We start from the raw sequence: 23,982 nt of genomic DNA on the forward strand, positions 1-23,982 counted from the left end.
CTGTTCATATCTTTCCTTTATGTATTATTTTTATTGTTTCTCTCAGATGGTCATACCAATGCAGTACTGTGCAGGAAAAAAAAAAAAAAAATCTAAAGTGGTATGCTTTGAATGGTTTATACAGTAAATGAAGATGAGGAATCAGCAGGGATGGAACTACAGGAGAATGAATAGCTACAAGTTCTTGTTTGAATTGTTGTATTAATGGTAAATTTCTCCACTAGATTAGGTTTGACCCTTTTCATGGTCAGCATGACTATGTCTGTGGTTAGATAGGTTATAATCTAACATCAGCCATGGATCTCTGTACAATTTCAACTAGCAAAGCTTGACTAATCCAAATACATATTTGCCATATGGAGAGTCTTCCTGATTATGTCCATTCAGATCCCCAAGGCATTCTGCATTTCTCATTTTCCTTCACAGGTATAGGAAGGATCATTGCATCAACTAACAGGAGAAAGCCAGCAGGTTTGCTATGTTTTGTGATTGGATTTTGGCTGTTAGCTCAGCACTAGGTATCATTGGTGATATTAAGAGGGACGCGGTTTCATTTTAGCATACTGCCCTGCTGAGTCTTGACATGTTTCCTCCCAGACATGTATTTGGTTTCCCTATCCTGTCTCTAACAATCTCCTGTAGAAATACACTCCTCAACCAAAATAATAACAATAATAATATATATACATATATATATATATATGCAACAAATAAGTAGTCTACGGTCTCTATTAAAATAAAATAGATGTTGACGCAGGAGTACCTGAAAATAATGAGACTGTGGGAGCTGGAGTAGACCATTTCTGTGGTTCAGCTGAAACATTTAATTTACCACGTAAGATAGAAGTTACTCAAGAGAAAAGATCATATATATATTATCTCCCAGTTTTCTTCCTCTCATGTAATCCCATAGCATCCACATGCTGTTCATACCAGCTGGATAAATGGCTTACTAACCTTTCCTTACCCTAAGTTTGAGCACAGCCCTGGTTTCACTTCCTTGCCATTTGGGTCAGCAAGCAGTTAGTGATTTCTCTCAATGCCTGTTGTAGCTCAGCTGCCTCCTGCCCTTTGGCATGTACATGCTTTACCTCTCCTCCCCAGAGCTTCCACAGGCCACCGTGCCTTGGGCAGTGCTTCTCTTTCAATTGACCACACTGCTTGGGGAGTCACATCAGGGCTTCAAAAAGCTTCCCACAGCTTTATCATAGCGACGCTACTGCTTGGCTTGGCTTTCTCCAACCAGCTGCTTTGCAGCTCCATTTCTGCAGCTGTCCATGCCCTACCGAGACACAGCTTGCAGCCTTCTCTTCCTCTAGGTCGTCTGCTTTGTGATACTGCTCCCAGCTGTGTTTTTCTTCTTCTGACGGCTGAGGTCACAGGAAAAAGCATTCTTCTTAGATGTGGTTGTATCTATTTAATGTCTCCAACTGAATACACAATTAGACACTCTGAAAATACAGTGTGTAAGTAACTGAAATTCTGCTTCATTCTTTGAAATAATTGTGCAAGAGTTTAGTTAAAGTGCAGCTCTTCTACTGTGGCAGGGAGGAAACACCCAGAACAAAACTCTGGCATAAGGCATGAAGTCTTACAGACGGCAGAGATCCCAGTATAGAATAAAAAAATTAAGCTTTCTTCTGCCTTTGTATTACAGATCTAGGCACTATTTAAGACAGTAGGATTTTTATAAAGATAAGATTTTTAATTTTCCCTTCTTTCTGCTACATGCTTAATAGCAATTCTGCATTCACTCTGTTTCACTCTGTATCAAATTAAATTTAATAATTTAAATACTGGTAGGTAGCAAAGCATATGTGTATAAAGTCAACGTATTTTCTCTAAAATGTTTGCCATGGATAGACGGATATAGTTTTGTAGCATGCAACTTTAAGTTATCTATGTCCTAATTGGATTATGTCCCAGCTCTGAGTACTGGTAGACTAAACTTCTGGTTTATTAAAACAAACATACAAAACACATATAAAGGATTTTAATTATTTCTGTTGAGATGCATCAACTTTCCTCTCCTCAACATTCCACATCACAGTAACATCATATACATATATACCACAATATATAATGTTGTCTGTTTGCAAGGTGGGACAATACCTTCAATTTCAAATTCAGAATTAGATGTATGCTGTTTCCTGGTTTACTACTAAATAAAAGCATGGCTAAGATGTGATTTTTAGAATTTGGTTTGATAGTCCTTACCATTTCATTTTTATCATCTTCCCTGGCATGGCTTTATCCTGTGCCACCTAGAAAACACTCTTGCAGGTAATGCAAGATATGATTCATAGTAGGCAGTCTGGACAAAGTCAAGATGATCTGGCACCTTTTATCTGACATAGATCTCCACTGCCAGCATACCTTCTACCCCCAAACCCTCATGGCTTTCCTTGTGAAATAGCTATAAAAACACCATTTCAATGGGCTGTCCACAGCTTTCAAAGCATTTCAGATCCTTTAAAATGTGGGGAAAAAGGAACAAAAAAATATATTAAAAATGTTCCACTCACATACTAATAGATGTTTTCTGTGAGATCCCCGATCACTGTGGATGAGATCATATGAAACAAAGGCATGAATGATACTATTGCAAACAATATATTATAGAGATAAAATTTTATCAAGAAAGAAATTAAAAAGTAAATAGATCATAATTTTTTTGTTGTTGTTGTCAAGGATATTGAAATGCAGTCAATCACAAGTTAAAAATCATAGAACCTTAGAATATCCTGAGTTGGAAGGGACCCACATGGATCAATGAGTCCAGCTCCTGACTCCACACAGGACCACTCAAAAATCAAACCATATTTCTGAAAGCATTGTGCAAATTGAACTCTGGCAGGCTCGGTGCTGTGACCACTGCCCTGGTGAGCCTGTTCCAATACATGACTACCAGCTGACAAACCTTTTCCTGATATCCAACCAGAACTACCCCTGTCACAGCATCATGCTATTCCCTTAGGTCCTGGTCACCAGAGAGGAAAGCAGTGTTTCCACCTCTGCTCCCTTTGTGAGGAAGCTGTAGGCCGCAATGAACCCTCAGTATCCTCTTCTCTAAATAATGTTGCAATTAATGGAAGCAAATGCTTTATAAGAGAGTTTAAGTAGAAGCAGGGTGGGGGATGAATGATGAAGAACCGTCATGCAAGTTATCCCCCTTACCTTGCAATTGGGAACTTGGCCAACGAGGCTGTGAAAAAGAAGCTACTCTTCCCATATGTAATGTATATTGTTTTGTTGCTTGGTTTGATTTAATGAAGCAACAAATTGGTCCTTCTTATGAAAAGAATGGTTTGGGGTCTTATATATTATTATTCCCCATGTACCTACAATTATTGCTATAAAAATCTTAGGACAGCAGTTGCCTAACATCTCTTTGAGAATCCTAGGAATTACATTATTTATTGTTTTCTTAAACTCAATTGCTACACTGGGCATCCTACCTGGCTGAGTAAGCCTGGCTCTTGGTCTCCATATTTTCATAACCCATCACTTTGTCCAATAGAAAACTACCAGAGGATCTTCTAGGTCCTGGAGAATAGGAGAGGTGCCTGGAGACTGGAGGGTAGCCAATGTCACTCCAGTCTTCAAGAAGGGCAAGAAGGAGGATCTGGGAAACCACAGGCCAGTCGGTCTCACCTCTGTCCCTGGAAAGGTGTTGGAACAGCTTGTTCTGGATGCCATCTCCCAGCAACTGGAAGAATGTTATGAGGAGTAGTCAGCACGGATTCACCAAGGGGAAGTCGTGCTCAACCAACCTCGTTGCCTTCTATGATGCCATCACCAGCTGGGTAGATGGGGGGAGATCGGTGGATGTCATCTACCTTGACTTTAGCAAGGCTTTCGATAGTGTCTCCCATGACATCCTGATAACAAAGCTGAGAAAGTAGGGGATAGAGGAGTGGACAGCAAGGTGGGTTGAGAACTGGCTGACTGGCTGAGCTCAGAGGGTGGTGATCAGCAGTGCAGAGTCCAGCTGGAGACTTGTGACCAGCGGTGTTCACCAGGGGTCGGTGCTGGGTCTGGTCTTGTTCAACATCTTCATCACTGACCTTGATGAGGGAATAGTGTCTGCCCATTCAGTGAGACCTGGACCGGCTGGAGAGATGGGCAGGAAGAAACCAAATGAGATTTAATAAGAGCAAGTGTAGAGTCCTGCATCTGGGAAGGAACAACCACATATATCAGTACAGGGTGGGGGATGATCTGCTGGAAAGGAGCTCTGAGGAGAAGGACCTGGGGGTCCTGGTGGATGACAGGTTGACCATGAGCCAGCAGTGTGCCCTCATGGCCAAGAGGGCCAATGGGATCCTGGTGTGCATTAAAAGGAGCGTGGCCAGCAGGTCAAGGGAGGTGATCCTCCCCCTCTACTCTGCCCTGGTCAGGCCTCACCTGGAGTACCGTGTCCAGTTCTGGTCTCCCCAGTACAAGAAAAACAGGGATCTCCTGGAAAGAGCCCAGGAGGCCACAAAGAAGGGCCACAAAGATGATACGGGGCCTGGAGCGTCTTCCCTCTGAAGAGAGGCTGAGAGAGCTGGGTCTGTTCAGCCTGGAGAAAAGACTGAGAGAGGATCTCATCAATTTGTATAAATACCTGAGGTGTGGGAGACAGAGGGATTTGGCCAACCTCTTCAGTGGTTTCCCAGGACAGGACAAGGAGTAATGGCCGCAAGATAGAGCACAGGAAGTTCTGCACCAACATGTGAAAGAACTTCTTCACGGTGAGGGTGACAGAGCACTGGAACTGGCTGCCCAGGGAGGTTGTGGGGTCTCCTTATCTGGAGATATTCAAGGTCGGTCTGGATGCCTAGCTGGGCAGCCTGCTCTAAGGAACCTGGTTTGGCAGGGGGTTTGGACCCGATGATTTTTCAAGGTCCCTTCCAACCCTTACAATTCTGTGATTCTATACATTTTGTTTTGGCTAAATTAACAAACTGAAGTGGAAGAAAATTACACTTGATCCATAGCAAGAAATCTTATAGTAGATTATAATTAGAGTGTTCTATTTTAAGAATCAAAACCAAACAGCACACAAAAGGAAAGGAAACAAAGCTAAATTAAATACCTAGCCAAAACAATGTTATATTGATTAAAAAGATGCATAAATATAGTAGTACTGTATTTAGAAGGTTCTTGTCCATTTTTTTTTCTTCCACATATGAAGGCACAGCACAGATCAGAGTTCTATATAGCAAGAATTACTGCTCTCTCATGAAAGTAAATCATCTTGTTCTGAAGTGACATGCATTTGACAATAACATCTTGGATGCTGTTCACCTACTTGTGGTATTTTAGTAACTTATTTTTTTCCTTTGATGAAATATTCATGATTTTTTCCAGGAACTGAAGTTAGGATAACTGGACTATAGTTGCCTGGCCTACCAGTCTTTGGAATTTCTTCTGTTTTCGAAAATTTCTCAGGAAAAAACAAACAAACAAAAATCTATCTGTCTATCTGTGTGTCTGTCTATCTATCTATTTCTAATGGCCCTAAGATTACTTCAGCCAATCTCCTAAGTATACTGGAATGTAAATCCTCAGATGATCCCATTTTGAAATGATTTAGTTTACCTGAGATTTGAATTTGTTCTTTTCTTATTCTATCCTGAATTGTCACCCTACTTTAGTTTCACATAATGCATTAGGGGCATGCTGTGGATGAGAGTGAAAGAACAGTTTTCTCAAGGCTAGGTGCTGCCAATTTTAAATCTGCTTAGGGTGGTTTTTGTTGTTTTTGTTTGTTTGTTTGTTTACTAATGTGAACATTGTTCAGTGAAACGTCTTGCAGGATAAGGGAAATGGCTACAAAAGAGATGAGGACAGTGGCACACATGGTACACAGAGGGGTGTACCAAGCCAAGTAAATTCATACAGAAGGAGTCATTTGTACACATGAATACAGAAATACACATTTGAAAGAGTAAGAAGAAAAAGTGATCATATACACAAGAACATAAAAACCCAGGCAGAAGGACAGATCAGCATATGCAAATCTACACAGTTATAGACTTTGTGCTGTCTGCCTGATTTGTACTTCTGAGTATTTGCAAAAATTACCAATAACAACATAATTTCTTTGAACCTAACCCTCAGGGAGGCAGAAGCTTAATCTTACCTAAATTAAGGCATTTTTTAATGCAAACATTCATCCTTAACATCCTCCTCCTAGGCTTCCTTTTAGGTAGTGGGGGGAAATAATTATGGCACTGGTGATGTGCTTCTACTTTAGCCATCTACTTTAGCATAAGATGAATCATGTTCTACAGCTGTTCATTGTTTTCCGTTGGCTATAAAGGGAGTATAGACAACTGGCTTCGATGAGGTTATCCATAATTCATCAAATTAATCCCCCACACATCTAAAGTTCCCTTATTGTTAATGGTTCCATTAAGCCTCACCTTTCTCTTATATACAACTGTCCATCAAAACCCATTGCGCATTACAGTGTTAGGTTCATGGAAGAGGAGGCTGAAGCTTTCTGTTTTGAGCAACTGGTTGGCTAGATAGAGAGAAAATATGCTCCTCCTGCTGTAAGAGTGGATGTGGACACTGTGATTCAAGCACACACAGATCTCAGTGTGTATATATATACACAATATATGCATGCTTAATAGAGAGGAAACCCCCTTTCCATTTTTATCTGTAAGAGCTTCTGTTTATAGCAAGCCTCCTGTCAGCACAACAGAATATATATAAACCTCAGTTTCAGGAGTCAGAACTATTTTTCTCTAATTTTTCTTGTATTTTGACTTTTCCATTTTTTCAGGTACTTCTCATTTCATTTTACAAGGATTTAATATCCTTCAAGTTTTACTTGGCATTTCCAGTTTCAAGCATAGATTCAGGCTTAGTCAAATCCCTGCCAAAACAAACATAGTAAACAATCACATAATTGGATTCTATTTAGGAAACTCACATGTTCCCTACTCCCTCTAGTTTCTTCACATACAACCAGCATTTGTCCAAGATTCATCTCACAATATCATAGATTTGGGTGAAGTTTTCTACTGGTAACAAACATGAAATCTAATGAAATATTCCTTAAGTCTGCTGTGTTATGGATCTTTCATATCGTTGTTGTAGATTCATAAGACTTTGAAATGGATGAAATCTGCCTCTTGCTTCAAATAAGCTTAAAAATATTAACAAATGCTGTTGCCACTTGCGTTATTAAGCACACTCTGTAAGTCCTATTAAACCAGTCAAGGCAAGAGATCTCAAAATAACATAATACCTCCTCTTCAAATTCACTAACCAGCTATAAAATTGCAGAGCTTCCTCACTCCTGTCTTAAAGGCCAACATGAAACATCTCTTTAAAAAAACATTCCTGACACTAACAAAATCTACTTCGTATCATTGTGCTTTTAATATCATTAAGTGAAATCTTCTTCATGTTCAACTTCAATGCATTAGAATCATGAGTAATGCCACTTTTAATTAACCAAGGTATTGCAAAAGATCTGTGCGCTCTTACATTGATCCATATAATCTTTTTTTCATATTTTACCCACTGAAGTATGTTTATTAATAGTGCTACAGGGACTTTGGCAGCAGGGCTTCTTAGATCTTCTAATAACCTTTTGAGCCGAAGATTGCTTCCTTTCATACTTGACCAAATCCTCTACCTTTAAGGAATGTCTCACTTTATTCAAAGCCTTTCTCTTTTCTTTGACTAGCCTTCAATAATACTTCTGTTAAAAAGTACTGATGAATTGCTTTTCTCTCTACACAATCTAGAAATAGCCAAAACAAGCCACAGACATACCCAGAGAAAAAGCTTCTTTGTATTGTCAGTGACAGTTTCCATAAATCCCTTAAAATAGAGAGAATAAAAGGAGATCCAGACAACCTTTTGAACTCTATCTTTTCTCTACTGTTGTATCAATTTAGAAGGCAGCTGTAGATGAATAAACATTGTAAAATGGTCACCCCACCTTTAGGAAAATCGATTTTATACTGTAAAGCCAACCTCTAATATTTACTCTCAACTTTCTGCAAATTTATGTCTTGCTTGAGCATTTAACAGTAAAACTGTTAAAACTACTCCTTACCTACCTTTTCAAGTGGATCATATTATCCATTATTTTTTCTTCTTAAACCTTATTCTTTTAGAATAATTTTGCTCTCAGACAAGAATTCGTTACTAGTTTCTTGTAATAGTCACTACTTATGAAGTGATTTTATGTTTAGAGCTAAGTTCATCCTGTGTTTAAATGTCATTTTGCTGATAAGGATTTGTTCTCTTAATAGACAGCATCCCATTTTGAAATTTTTTTTTCAAAGTAATCATACTAGAATCTCATAAATATTAGTCTTCCATAATGAAAAACCTAATCAATAGATATATTAATAGAAACTATTACAAATATTAATCATTGCCAATTTATTTATTACAATGTATTTATTAAAAGTATGAAAAGACTATTAAAATACTGGCCATTAATTTCCCACTCTCAAAATTCTAGTTTCATTGATCAAACCAGTCAAGATGAATTTTAACACTCCCTTTCATTCTCTCTCAACACTTCTGTAGATATGGTAATTTCTACCCCTCTCTGTACCCAGAAAGAGGCAATGTCAACAGAGTATTCCAGTAAGTCCTCTCCCTTGCAGAGATATTTTCTGTCTCACCTCTGTGGAATTCATTAAATAGGATAAGCTTCCTTGTATTTTGTGTGTGTTAGTCTTCATGCATGAAAATAGGGACTCAAAACTGGTCATCTATGCTTTAGAAAGTCCATAATGCTCCTTTAATACAGAAAAGAATGAGTAGGAAGGAAGGAAGGAAGGAAGGAAGGGAGGGAGGGACGGAGGGACGGAGGGAGGGAGGGAGGGAAGAAGGGAGGGAGGAAGGAAAGGAAGGCAGGCAGGCAGGGAAAAGGAAGAGCAAAATGAAAAACAAATTCATGATTTATTACTATTTTCTCATTCCTGCACTGTTATGAAACCATAAGGAAAGGACCTCCTGGGAAATATTTTCTGGGCAAGCAGAAAGGTTCCTTGGTGTTTTCGAGTCCCAAGATAAACACAAGAAATCTTCAGGTGAGCTAAACTGATGGTAGCCTGACCTCTTGTTGACCCCAACACACACTATCATAGATTTTGTTTACAGCCACGTTTGTCTTTCTTTATGACCACAGTGACTACAGCACTCAAAATTCAAAAGCTTTAAGATCACCACCCTCAGAATATTTTAAGATAGCAGATATTCTCTGTATTCTTGAAAGCAGTACAGAGAAGGAACACTTCTCAAGTCACTTGGATTGTTCAGCCTTGAGAAGAAGAAACTGAGGTGAGACCTCATGGTGGCCTACAGCTTACTACAGGTTTCTCACAAGGGGGATTGGAGGGGCAAGCGACTTCTTCACTCATCTATGGTAACAAGCAATAGGACCCGAGGGAATAGCATGATGTGGCAACAGGGGAGGTACAGATTGGATGTTAGGAAAAGGTTCTTCACTAAGAGGGTGATCAGGCACTGAAACAGGCTCCCCAGGGAAGTAGCACTGGGCCTGATGGAGTTCAAGAGGTGTTTGGACAACACTCTCAGAAATATGGTTTGAATTTCGGGTGGTTTTGTGTGGACCTTGGAGCTGGACTTGATGATCCTTGTGAGTCCTTCCAACTCAGGATATTCCATGATTCTGCAATTCTATAAAAGGTCCCTTGTCCCTTCCAACATAAATTATTCCATGATTCTATAAGTTACACATTTACATAAAAATCTGCAGAAATGTCTTGCAGACAAAAAAAAAAAAAAAGATGTTGGAAAAGATGTTGGAAAAAATGTCTTGCAGACATTTCTTGCTTATGAATATTATCTGTGGATTTTATATCATTAGTGACATCGCAGAATGGTTTGGGTTGGAAGGGAAGATCATCCAATTACAACCCTCCCTGCCATTCCACTATATTAGGTTGCTCAAAGCCTCATCCAACCTGGCCTTAAACACTTTTCTCCTTGAGCTTAGGAGAAAAAAGAGGGATTATAATCTTTGAAAAAAAGGGCAGGCCACTGAGGAGGACTACAAGGAGGTAACGAGGCTGTGCAGGGACAAAATTAGAAAGGCCAAAACTCATCTGGAGCTCAATCTGGCTACTGCCATTAAAGATAACAAAAAATCTTTTTACAAATACATCAATGCAAAACGGAGGACTAAGGAGAATCTCCATTCTTTACTGGATGCGGGGGGAAACCTTGTTACAAAAGAGGAGGAAAAGGCGGAGGTGCTTAATGCCTTCTTTGCCTCAGTCTTTAGCGGCAATGTAGGTTGTTCTCTGGATACCCAGTACCCTGAACTGGTGGAAGGGGATGGGGAGCAGAATGTGGCCCTCACTATCCACGAAGAAATGGTTGGTGACCTGGTACAGCACTTGGATGTGCGCAAGTCGATGGGGCCGGATGGGATCCACCCGAGGGTATTGAGAGAACTGGCAGAGGAGCTGGCCAAGCCGCTTACCATCATTTATCAACAGTCCTGGCTATCGGGGGACCAGTTGACTGGTGGCTAGCAAACGTGACGCCCATCTACAAGAAGGGCTGGAGGGCAGACCCGGGGAACTATAGGCCTGTCAGTTTGACCTCAGTGCCAGGGAAGCTCATGGAGCAGATTTTCTTGAGAGTCATCACATGGCACTTGCACGGCAAGCAGGTGATCAGGCCCAGTCAGCATGGGTTTATGAAAGGCAGGTCCTGCTTGGCAAACCTAATCTCTTTCTTTGACAATGTGACGCGCTGGGTGGATGAGGGAAAGGCTGTGGATGTGGTCTACCTTCACTTCAGCTAGGCTTTTGATACCATTTCCCACAGCATTCTTCTCAAGAAACTGGCTGTTCTTGGCTTGGACTGGCGCACGCTTCGTTGGGGTAGAAACTGGCTGGATAGCCGGGCCCAAAGAGTTGTGGTAAATGGAGTCAAATCCAGTTGGAGGCTTGTCACTAGTGGCGTTCCCCAGGGCTCGGTGCTGGGGCCAGTCCTCTTTAATATCTTCATCGATGATCTGGACGAGGGCATTGAGTGCACCCTCAGTAAGTTCGCAGATGACACCAAGTTAGGTGCGTGTGTCGATCTGCTTGAGGGTAGGAAGGATCTGCAGGAGGATCTGGATAGGCTGCACCGATGGGCTGAGGTCAACTGCATGAAGTTTAACAAGGCCAAGTGCCGGGTCCTCCACCTGGGGTGCAATAACCCCAAGCAGAGCTACAGGCTGGGAGATGAGTGGTTGGAAAGCTGCCAGGCAGAGAAGGACCTGGGAGTGATGGTGGATAGTCAGCTGAATATGAGCCAGCAGTGTGCTCAGGTGGCCAAGAAGGCCAACAGCATCCTGGCTTGCGTAAGAAATAATGTGACCAGCAGGGCTAGGGAAGTGATCATCCCCCTGTACTCGGCTCTGGTGAGGCCACACCTCGAGTACTGTGTTCAGTTTTGGGCCCCTCGCTACAAGAAGGACATTGAGGTGCTTGAACGGGTCCAGAAAAGGGCGACAAAGCTGGTGAGGGGCCTGGAGAGCAAGTCCTACGAGGAGCAGCTGAGGGAGCTGGGATTGTTCAGCCTGGAGAAAAGGAGGCTCAGGGGCGACCTTATTGCTCTCTACAGGTACCTTAAAGGAGGCTGTAGTGAGGTGGGGGTTGGCCTGTTCTCCCACGTGCCTGGTGACAGGACAAGGGGGAATGGGCTTAAGTTGTGCCAGAGGAGTTTTAGGTTGGATGTTAGGAAGAACTTTACCGAAAGGGTTGTTAGACATTGGAACAGGCTGCCCAGGGAAGTGGTGGAGTCACCATCCCTGGAAGTCTTTAAAAGACATTTAGATGTAGAGCTTAGGGATATGGTTTAGTGGGGACTGTTAGTGTTAGGTCAGAGGTTGGACTCGATGATCTTGAGGTCTCTTCCAACCTAGAAATTCTGTGATTCTGTGATTCTGTGACTTCCAGTGATGGGGCATCCACAGCTTCTCTGGACAACCTGCACCAGTGCCTCACCACCCTCTGAGTAAAGAATTTCTTCCTTATACCTAAATGAAATCTACCCTCTTTAGTTTAAAGCCACTATTCCTTGTCCTATCACTATATTCTATGATAAAGAGTCTATCCCCAAAAGGTGATCATAAATCATCTCTCCTCTTCTTTCAAATGCATCCATGCCCTGACTCCTTGGAGCACAAGGGAAATAAAGGTTATTTCAAAAAGAATATAGAGTACAATGTTGCATGAAGTGAAAATCTTATTCTGAGTGTTAAAAATATTGGTCAGCTGCTCCTGCATAGACAGAATGAGGAAATTTGCCATTCTCTCAAAATTATTTCTGGGCCCATATGGTATGATATTCTCCTGTGTATTCTAATGGCTTTTCTCTTGGGACATAACATTGAGGTCTTGGCTTTAGCTAAAGTGGAAGAGACAACCATTCAACTTCTGAACAATTAAGTAATGACTCCCTGAAGGAATCATTCAGGGATAATTTCAGCACAAACCCACCTGTTGGTCTTGTTGTATATGCTTCTGAGCTCACCAGAAATTAAAATCTGTTTCTGTAAAAGTAAATGTAGATGCTGGGGGGGGAGGTTGTTTGTTTGTTTGCTTTTTTTTTTTTTTTTTTTTGGTAAGGCTTGTAATAAGATGTACTAAATAAACAGGATCTCAACATATAACCAGTTAGCTCACTATAAAGTGAACTTTTTTTTTTTTTATGGCAGTAATCTAGTCATAACTTTTTCAGTTCATTAGTTTCTTTTTCCCTCAATGTTTTTCACCATTTACTCAATATTAGAAATGCTCATTCTCAGAGTATAGAATCATGGAATATTTCAGGTTGGAAAAGACCTCTAAGATTATTTAGTCCAACTTTAGTAGTTGTGTTACAGTGAATAGCTGTATTACAGTGGAGTCTAGAAAGGTATTTTTATATGCACTCAGGATTTTTAGCAGTAGTTTCTGGGGAGTAAAAAAGGGAAAGGGGGATGAGAAAACATCCAGAAGCATGTTCAAGAAGAAAAAAAAAAAAAAAAAAAGTTTTCAAAGATGAGAATGGCTAGTGCAGAAGTCATAAAAATATTATGTCGGCCAAGCTCCTCAGATGTCTTAAAATCTCTGGAGTTCTTTGCTTCAGGACTTGCAAAATCCAGTCCTGTCTTAAGTTATTGCTGTTAGATACAGATATGCAATATTACCCAGCTTCAATACACAGTCAGTCAAGGATCAGCTTCTGATAAGGCCACTGATCTGTTGTGTGACATTCCAGCATTTTGTGTCTCTATAAACCTTTCAACCCTTTGTGCTTTTTCTCTTTCCAGTGCCATGATGGTAACCAGCTGTTGTTCTTTCCAGTGCTTGGTAGGGCACCAATTTCCTCTGGGATTTCCAGTAACTACTGTTATACAAATGATAGCAACACTGCTTTTTGAATATGTTCCACATGTGTAGAAACAGTCCTATCCAGTGCTTTTGTGCTACTGCTCCAGTATCAGCTGAGCAAAGTCTAAGTGTAGAGTAGAGGATAAAAAGAGGATAAAAAAAAAGAAAAAAAAAAGAAGAAAAGCTCAACAGGAAACAAGCAGTGTGCATGCAATTTAACGTGACTGTCACATTATGCTGTCTAAGAAGTGAGAATTAAGAGCCTGAATTCAATTCAGAAGTTGTCAGTGAATGGATGCAAAAATAAAATCATAAAAGGTAAGTGATTTCTTGCAGAAAGTAGAACAATGACTTTCTGTGCACATGCCATTGACAAATGCAAGTGCAAGGGCTGTTTCTTATAGCATTATCTGGAGGAGAAAAAAAAATATGTATATATATATATCCTTAATATTCATAGCGTGTAAGAAAGAAAAGTTAGACAAGATTCTGAAATTTTCAGAAAGGAAAAGACTGTCTGCATTTTTTGATTCCTACCCTTGTTATGTGTGTTATACTTCATGCAAAAGAGTGAACATTCAAATTTGATTATTCATAAGACTTTTGAGTGAATTTAACAGTAACATGACACCATTGTTACAGTCTTAAAACCTTTAATGAGTTACTTCATAGTATAATAAGCCTGTGAATTACTGAGTCATTGCTACTTTTAATTTCTGCAGTGATGGTAGTTGAGAACAACTTCTACAAATTGCTGATATCTTGTCAACCTGTCAGGACTTGTCTATATGGAAAATTAGTTCTCAAGAAATCAAGGTGAGAATTTGCTGGAAACTACCTACACTGAGCTAGTCTGTGTGTGTGTGCCTGGACACTCTTGAAGTGTGCAGAATTTAAGGTATTTCTGCCTTCAAAGAAAGATAAGTTAATTCAAAGAAAATCCATTGTATCATGCTAGTTTAGGAGATAATAATGACAAGGTGCACCAAATTAGCCAGAGGGAGACTAGAAACCAGGCAATTGTTTTAGAGATAAAGTGCATACTTTACTAATGAAGCTATTTAGCTTGGCCATAGCCTGCGCTAAAACCTGTGTTGAACTTTTAGACTGGAATTGGCTTGTTTGTGGCCAATTCATGTTATGGACAGAAGAATAAACCTTCATCTCCAGCAGTCCTCATAAGCATACCTTTAGAGCTCATTAAGGGCACTCACAAGAAACAGAGAAAAGGAAGGATAACAGTACAGAGTAGCTCAAGTACTATAAATTCATACCTAATATTTTAGGCAAATCCTAACTCATTCTTAAGTGCAGCAGTCCAGTCTATGCTTAATGTTTCAGCTGTTGTTTGTAGTCAAGGATTTAAATGACACTTTATCATTACTACACCTGTGCTGAATTCATAAACTGTTTAACCACAGGCATCAGTGCATCCAGCAGTTGGGTAATAATAAATCACCAAATTTAACTCTTCTGATCAATTAGGAAGAAAAAAACTATAAAATTAATAAATAACATAAATTTTCTTTTGTTTCAACTTTAAGGAAACCAATTAAAGACAACTATGCACTACAGTTGTGTGTAATCTCATAATGTAGTTTTAGGCTCAACATTATATTCTTACTAAATCAAAACATTGCTATATTAATGTCCTGTTTTCATTGACATGTGGGAAATGAAGTTCAAAAGAAAAGGAACTGAGGCATTCAGCACTGATTGGAAAAAAAAAGAGCAGAAAAAACAAGTAATTGGAAGAATCTAAATGATACAAAGGATGAGAATACAAAGATCTACTCAACACTTTATGAAAGACTTATGCAGCAGGGATATATTTAATAGTGTATTGTTGCATGAAAAGGATTGTCCAATAAAGATTCACTGTATTTAGTTTAAAGGTAAACTATTAGCATTTCTAACACATAAACCATTCTAAATGTATATATGAGCCTTCATAAATTGTGTATTTCAAATACATATTAATTCCTCTAAGTGGATAATAATATCTATAATATCTATAATAGCTATAATAATAATAATAATAGTATGCTTCATGGAATAGCATGTCTGGAAATACAGAAATAAAACAGAGCTGGAAATGTGGTTTAGATCAGGCAAAAGTTATTTTAATTCTCTAAAGAAATCTAGAATACTTTTTTTTTTTTTTTTTGGCTAAATATTATTTTAAAATTTAGCATGGAATAACAACTGCAATGTTCATTTCAGTCGAAATATTTAAAATGACTTTGAAAGTGGTATTTCAAGTTCTACATGGATATTTGTGTTCCAAAAACTGAAACAGAACTTAATGCCATTTAATTACAAACAAAACAAAAAAAAAAAACAATAACAACAACAAAAATCCTTCTCCAGCAAATATCTTTATATGGCATTTCCTTAGTGAATTTTTTTTTTCAATAATAATAATAAAAAAAAATACTCTAGTACACTACATTGAATCAGTATTGCCAATTATAAGACTTTAAGAAAGTGTGAATAAGATGAAATGGCTGCAAAGAGCTGAAATATCATTTACTAGAAGTAACTGGTAGAAAAGGTCTTCGGATTCATCAGCATATAAAAACCTCATATACATAGCTTTAATGAAGAAAATTTTAGCAAAACTGAATACAAGATGCATGTCTTCATTTTCAGGGCCCTCCATGATTTTCCTTATAATACTTGTCATCTTATGTCTTGAATCAAAAATGTACTAAAAACTAATAGATATTTGATGCAAGAGAGAATTTCAAAATTATTCATAGCTTTCTTTCTCCTTCAGAAGATATTCCGTAATATCTGTAAAGGTAACTCACTTTCCTATTATTTAAATTTTGTGACTTGCCTTAGACTTTTAAATATCAGCCATTGAGACACTTGAGTCGCTTATTAATGTAATATTACTCCTTAACCTATGTGTGCATGTGCTGAATTTATGTCACTGTAATCACTGTAATTCCAAATAGTTAATTATAGCAATTGTAGTAAATACACATATAAAATACTTTAAATTACAATTTAAAACTAAATTTAATTTAAATTCAAATAAATAACAACAATGCTAGCAGATAAAAAGAAATTCTATAGGATATTGCTTTGAAACTTTTCAAGCTAATAGGAGCCATAAAAGGTAGACATTCTACTAAGTCAGGATCCTTCAGATTCATATCTACAACTCCTCTCCCCCCCCCCCCCCCCCCAACACACACAGAAACAAATAACCCAACCCTACCCCAAAATGACAAGAACAATCAAACACCAACCCTCCATCTTCCTCTACCCCCCAAGAAAAAATGACAAAATCACTGCCACCATCAAAAATGACATTTCTCTCTTTGGTCACAAATGGGCAGAAAGAGAAATAAAACTTTATATATTAACCTGTGAGCTTGCATATAAAAATATGGAGGAAAAACCAGAAGTCCAAAGGGATGACTGTTTCATATCACAGGTGTCTGTATTTCTGTGTTGAGTAAAGAGATTGTTACACGATGGGCATACATCAAGAAAAAAGAAAATCTCTTATATAAATTTATGTGTGTTTCTAAGGACACTGTTTTTAGTGAAAGTGTAGTGGTACTTAATGTGGCTCCTGTGCCACAAGAACCAGGCATCCCATGGAAAAAAGTGCTTGTCTTCCATATGATAAGACTAGCTGCTGGAATCAGTTAGTTATCTTCCTATTTTTCATGTACTGATAACTGAAACAAGGAAATTCCACTGATAGAGACAAATACATGGCCTCCCTACAAGTGTGGATCAGTGGTATAAGAATAGTTTCTTTTTTTTGCTTGGTTGGTTGTGTTTTGTTTTGTTTTGTTAATTATTCAGAGTTGCCTAAAAAGATGTAAAATAGTAAGATATTACCCTTTTCATGGTAGATGAAACAGAACAGCTTTTCTACCGCTGTCTTCATTAGTTCTGTAGAGACTAAACACATGAAAAGAAATAGATTCTTACTTCAGTATGCATTACTATTCCATTCCTTCAGAGGAATTTTGCTGTGTTTACAATATGTTATTTACTTGGAAATCGTTGCTATGAGCATGGTGAAATTAATACTTCTAAAGAGAGGCGGTGAAAAAAGTTTCATATACATGTGTGAATCTGCATGTACACAGTGCTTCTAAAATTACATATTATACAAATAGTATATTTTTGATTAGAATTATAGTGCTTAGCACTTGTATTAGTTCAAATTGTACTAAGGAGAATCTTTTTTACCAAATAGTAAAATACTCCAATTTCCTAGCTCAGTGAGGTTTTCTAGCCCATCTGCTTTTAGGTTGATTTTTGCTCTGAAGCCCTCAGGTCTCATCTGAAAATCATTGACTCTCTCTGGTAGAATCGTAAATGTTCTCATTATCTGTATAAATACTGAAGCCAATTCAAAGCTTGCAAATCTTCTGGCCACAGTGATTTAAAACTATATCACAATTAATGAGAAAGTTACTCACTTTCTTTGCAATTATTTATCATCTGGCAATTCTTTGAGTGTGACGGGATACATAGATACAATCATTCCCATTTTTTATACCTAGATGGCAATATTTTGGTTGTAATTCTACTCTAACTGTATATTGTATTGTTGAATTTCTTTACTTTTTGTGCATTACTTTGACTTGAGGGTACTTTTATCTGTACATGTTATTTTTTTTTTTCATTATTTATTGCTATATTGCAACATTGCTAGAATTACATTAATTAAATTCTATGGTTCTTATAATAAATTCAAAGTTTTATAATAGGAAGAGGCAACACATAGCAGCACTAAAGAATACTACCATACTAGCAGAGTTAAAATTAATCTGAAAGTCCTTTGTTCCTTAGTGTCTAATCAGCTAAATCTTTAATGTTTTTCCAGACAGCTTGGTTAAAACTTAATCCATTAAAAAGCAGTGTAGTTCAGAAACTTACAATTAGACATGCTAATAGCATCAGTATACTTACTCAGATTATTTCTTGTTACTGGTCTGCTTGAAGTTCCAATTATTTCTAGAAAAGTCTCTAGGATAAGAATATAAAGATTAATAACTAAAAGATTTACAATCTACAACAATAATTGATTGAAAAAGATGAATATATGTAGACTTATGCTACTGTTAAATACTACCAAGAATTAATAAAATCAATTACAATTTCACAGCTTCCAACTCCCTTCCATAATTAAACCTTTTGAGACACATGCTCACTCTATCACTCGGTGAACAGTTAAGGAAAAAAAAAATAAAAATAAAAAAGAGAGAGAGAGAAGGTTAAAGATATCTTGTTTTGATGTCCTTTTGATTACATCATCTACTCCAGGAATTTGGAGCTTCTGGATCTGCTGAAGTTATTCTTTATTGGGAACTACTTCCTAAGGGTCTCCCCTTAGAGATTCTCTCCAGTAAGTTCTGTCACAAGGACATCACCACAAATTATTATTTTTTTTTTTTTTTTACAACTAGCATGTTTGTGTCTGCAAATGGGTGAAATTTTATGTGTTAGGCCAAAGTAGAGCTGTGTAATCACCTGAAGAGATGGGTGATGTCTAAGCAGCTTTAGCAGCATGACTACATCTTCTCCTGCAGACCAGAGTAGCTTGTGCAGTTACTGAACCAAACTGTAGCAACATCATGCCTCTCCTAGTAAGGATGTGTGCCTGGGTGGGAAAACCCCACCCGTAGCTTACCTGATGTTGGAACTGTAGTAAGTGTTGTTATACATTTTCTGATCAGTGTAGCCTGAATGAATTTGTGTCTCCTTACTAAAAGCTTTTGTGCTGTAGGAGCTCTGGAGACTACATCAACTCTTTAAAAGAAGATTCACACTCCTGTATTAGTTTAATATGATGGAATATGTTTGTCACCTTGTTTGTGATGCTTGAGATGAAATCCAATAATATGACGGTAGATATTATTTTTAATGTTTATGTATGCTTTAGTTTGAGATTTTGACCATATAAATTTCTGATCCCAAAATGGAATGTCATGTTTGAATGCATCACATCATTTTAAATTGCATTATATTAAGTGAATAGCAGAGTGCAACATTATACATCAAGTGAAAGTTAGGATGAGTGTGTTTCCCATATCTCCCCTCATTAAATTTGCATTAGATTTATTGTTGTAGTTAGAGTAACTTCAAGAATCATTTGATCTAAACCTTTTTTTGAGTGACAGACACAAAGCAAACAGCAAGCTGCCCTGGTATTTGCTCATCCTCACGTGTTCACATTATGGCTATGTACTCTCAGAGTCCTGTGAGATGTCCAGAGGTCTCCTAATGCATGCTGTACACTCAGCAAAGAGCCTTACTGGTCATGGTCATCTATTTTGTATGACAATGTTTCAGAGGCACAACTAATGTGTAAACACAAGTACCTCTAAATTAGGGATGCATACACATCTCTTATTTAACACATCTCTGCAAATGCAGAGTATTGATGAAAATGCCTGATGATGATGTCTGATTTTTATGTGGTCTTGGAGCATCAGCCTTTTCTGTCTTCTTAAGATTTTTTATGTGTGTATTTATTTATTTATTTACAGGACGTAATTTGACTTAAGAAACCACCAGGATTTTATACAATCCTTCTTTTTTTACATTCCATTGGGCACCACAAATAAAGAGAACTCTGCTGACAATTGAAAGTTATAAAGTTTCTTTAAAAGCTTTCAGTAAAAGCTTAGGAAGAGGAAAAGCCTTGAAACTTATTTCTCTTCTGTCTTCTCCTATTGCTAGGATGAGAGTAAGGAGAATTTAAGGCAGAGAAGAAAAGTGTATTTGACTGGGGTGTTCTGTCGGATTTGATTATCTATAATCTTGGCACTCACTTCTACAGTTCTATCTTCAAGACTTGATTTTCCATTTTGTAACACAATTTTGTAGAGGAAATATTTTGCACAGATAAAAATGATGGAATCTTAGACATACACTTCTGAGGAGACAGGGCCAGAAAAGAACTGGTATAAGCTACTAAAGATGTTACAAAGAATATGCACAATTGTGTCCTACTAAGCTAATTGAAAACTGAGGATACACATTATCTCTCAGGATGAATCTATGAAAAAGTCTCTCTCCTTGTGTGGGCAATACTCCAATGGGATAAATTAATCTCTCATAAGTGAGAATTTGACTTTATGAGCAGCTGATTAAAAATACCTACTGCGGAGTGGTTTAAGTGTGATATTGAGCAAATGTGGAAGAAAATTTGGACATATTCTGGCTTTGACCATTAAGCAGAAGAAGATGCTGAGGGAGGCATACAGGTTGTTTGGTATGACTGATTGACCAGTTTCTCTGTCTCTAATTTATACACCAGATATGCTCCCAAACTGATATGGTAAGCTAAACACCAACTAAGGAGAAAAATTATTAAAGGTCAGGGATATTGTTGGCACAGGAAAAAGGGGCATAAATTAATCAGAACTAAAATCTACTTGACAGTTAGAAGACATTCCCTAACTATTATAATAGTGATGTCTAGGAACATCTTGTTTCCTTACCGAGAAGGAAAAATATAACTTCTACCTTAACCAAAGTTGGTTTATGGTTGACTGGTTTAAGAAAGCACTATATAATATGAGAGCCCACAAATGCATTCAACTGACATTCAGTCCTACCAGAAGTCACTTTCAGTTCCATGGTCATGCTGTAGACCTGAGTTGAAATTAACATTAGGATACACATAGCCTTAGGATATTGCGATATGACTTGATCCATAAGTCTATGCCAAAAGATCAAACTGATAAACTGATTTGTATGTATACTCAGGATATTGAATGGAAAACTTATGTCACGTAATGTATTAATCAAGGAGCTCCATAAACAAAACTGAGGATAATTGAAGGATGAACTGTTGGTGAGAATTTAAAACCACTGTTTCACAAAGGTGAGTGAACTAGACCATTGCATCAGAGGTCTTCATTACAGATTGGAGGTGAGCAGATTGCATTTCTTCCTTAGACCATGACAAATGCAACTGTTGCCTCAGACTATTGCTGTGATATTTGGAAGAAATTCAGCTTTGTTTGCTGCTATAAACAAGAGAAAACCTTCACTAATTAATTATATTTTTACTCATGTTAGGAAAAACATTTCTGCTCAAAACCTCCAATATCACTTTATATTTCGAAAACTTTTTTTTTTTTTTTTAAACAAAACAAAACAAAACAAAACAAAACGAAAAACCTCTTTGTGGTGATGTCCTGGTTTTGGCTGGGATAGATTTAATTTTCTTTGTAGATGCTTATATGATGCTGTGTTTTGGAGTTTTGATTACAATAGTGGTGATACTACACCAATGGTTTAGTTGTTGCAGAGCAGTGCTCACACAGAGCTCCTCATGCTGCCGTGCCAGTGCAGGCTTGGGGTGCCACAAGGAGCTGGAAGGGGACACAACCAGGACAACTGACCCAGGATGGCCAAATGGATGTCCCACATCATGTGGTTTCATGCTCAGCAATAACAGCTGGAAGGAAAGGAAATGGGGGGACATTCATAGTGATGACCTTTGTCTTCCCAATAAATCATTTCACATGATGAGCCCTGCTTTCTTGAGAGTGACTGACACCTACCCACCAATGGGAGCAGAGAGTGAATTCCTTGGTTTGCTTTGCTTGTGTGCATGACTTTTGCTTTACCTAATAAACTGACTTTACCTCAACCCATGAGTTTCACTTTCACCTTTTGAATTCTGTCCCCCACTCCACCTTGGGAGAGTGAGCAAGTGGCTGTGTGGTGCTGAGCTGCCTGCCAGGGTAAAACCACAAAAAGAGTGAATTCATATTCATATTCAATTGGCATAGCTTATTTTAGAGGAAAATTAATTGGATATTCAGACAACAAGGGGAAAAAGAAAGGTGGCCCGTTACTGAGAAATGGATGTTCCTGAGCAGTGTGATGATCTTCAGGACAATGAAATGAAGTGTGTTCAGATATAGCTCTACATACTACTTGCAGTGGAGTTCCAACTGTAAATCAGAGGGAGCCCGTTTAGTAGCAGCGGTAACAACATTTCACATGCAGTCCTGTTTATCCTGATAAACAACAAAATAAAATAAGAGGAAATACCACGGTATCCTTCTTACTGTTCTTATCCGTCTTCTGTCTTTGCAAGATAAGCTTCATCTTCATGTAAAGTTGTTTCAGGTGTGACATATTGAGATACATGCCAGTGAGATGGTTGAAGTTTCAATGGCATAACATAGTCAGAAATAATAATAATAATAATAATAATAATAATAATAATAATAATAATAATAATAATAATAAACTATTGTCTTTTCTTTGGCAGATCCATTTATTGAGGGCAGTCTCTCTTCAAGCAGAAGGACAGTGTTGGTGTAGGGTCATCTCTGAAAAATTACTCCTATGTTACACAAGTTTAACCAGTAGTCAGAAGTGACCTGACTATATACACAAGATCTGTTGGTTGTTGACACGTCAGAATAGGAACTTTTTCAACAGGAATTGATCTTTTTGGTGTAAAGGGCCGAAGACTGTGTTTTAGATAGGTATACAAATCTTGAAGAACATTCATGGTCCTGGGTGCAGGACCAATGACAGTTGGGATTTCTGGGTTCTTCAAAAGACCAACAAAATCACAGGGGAGTTTTATTTTTATATATAAATATATTTTTAAAGTATGAAATACAGTTTTTCATTTGCTGTGATACAAAGAGTCAGTGGCAAAGCTGGGGCTGGTATGGAAGGAGCTAGATATCCAGGTCTGCATCTCCAGCTGTTAGTCACATCTATACTTCTACCTCCCTTCTGCCTATCGAAGTGGAGAGGGTTGCTGAGGGCTAATTTGTAGTTGTTCTGTCACAGCTGGAGCTGACAAAAAGCTGCATTTCTTGACTGCAAGAACTTGGAGACTATTCACTTTGCAGTTCTAAGACAACTATTTTATTTTATTTTATTTTATTTTATTTTATTTTATTTATTTTATTTTATTTTATTTTATTTATTTTATTTTATTTTATTTTATTTTATTTTATTTTATTTTATTTTATTTTATTTTAATGTTATTAATTTTTCAGGCTGACTGGAGACAGATGACCAAAAAGAATATGTAGAAACTTATTTTAATTGCTTTATTTCCTTTTCCTATTTTTTTTTCCCTTTTCTACTGGTTCCAGTCATCCATCAGCCCACAGGGTGCTCAGTAATGCCAGTTTCCCCACTGAAAACTCTTTCTACCTAGTATCCCATTGCTCTGTGTGTGAGAATATTCACTGAAGAGTTGATGTTTTGTTTGCCTCTGTCTCTTGTGGATGACAAACAGTCATCACCACATCCCACAATAGCTTGCAAAACAGCTTTTCTGTGTTGTTTTAGTGCAGACAGAGAATAATCCCAATTTCTCAGTCTGAGGTTCTCCTATGACAAAGAGAAATGGTGTTCAAGAGTCAGATTTTAAAAGCACTGGTGGAGGACTAGCACTAGATAACCATCACTTTCACTTTACAGAAGAAAAAAGGATTTAAAAAAAAAAAAAAAAGATTTTTACTGCCTGTCTGATTATGTAGTAATGCTGAAATCTTGCAAACATTTTTATTTTAACTTCTGGTAAGAGAGTTGGATTTATGCTTGTCTGAGAAGTGCTCTGATGATAGTTTTATGGAATGATATA

Source organism: Netta rufina, assembly GCF_964035555.1.
Source record: "Netta rufina genome assembly, chromosome: 3".
Classification (NCBI taxonomy): domain Eukaryota; kingdom Metazoa; phylum Chordata; class Aves; order Anseriformes; family Anatidae; genus Netta; species Netta rufina.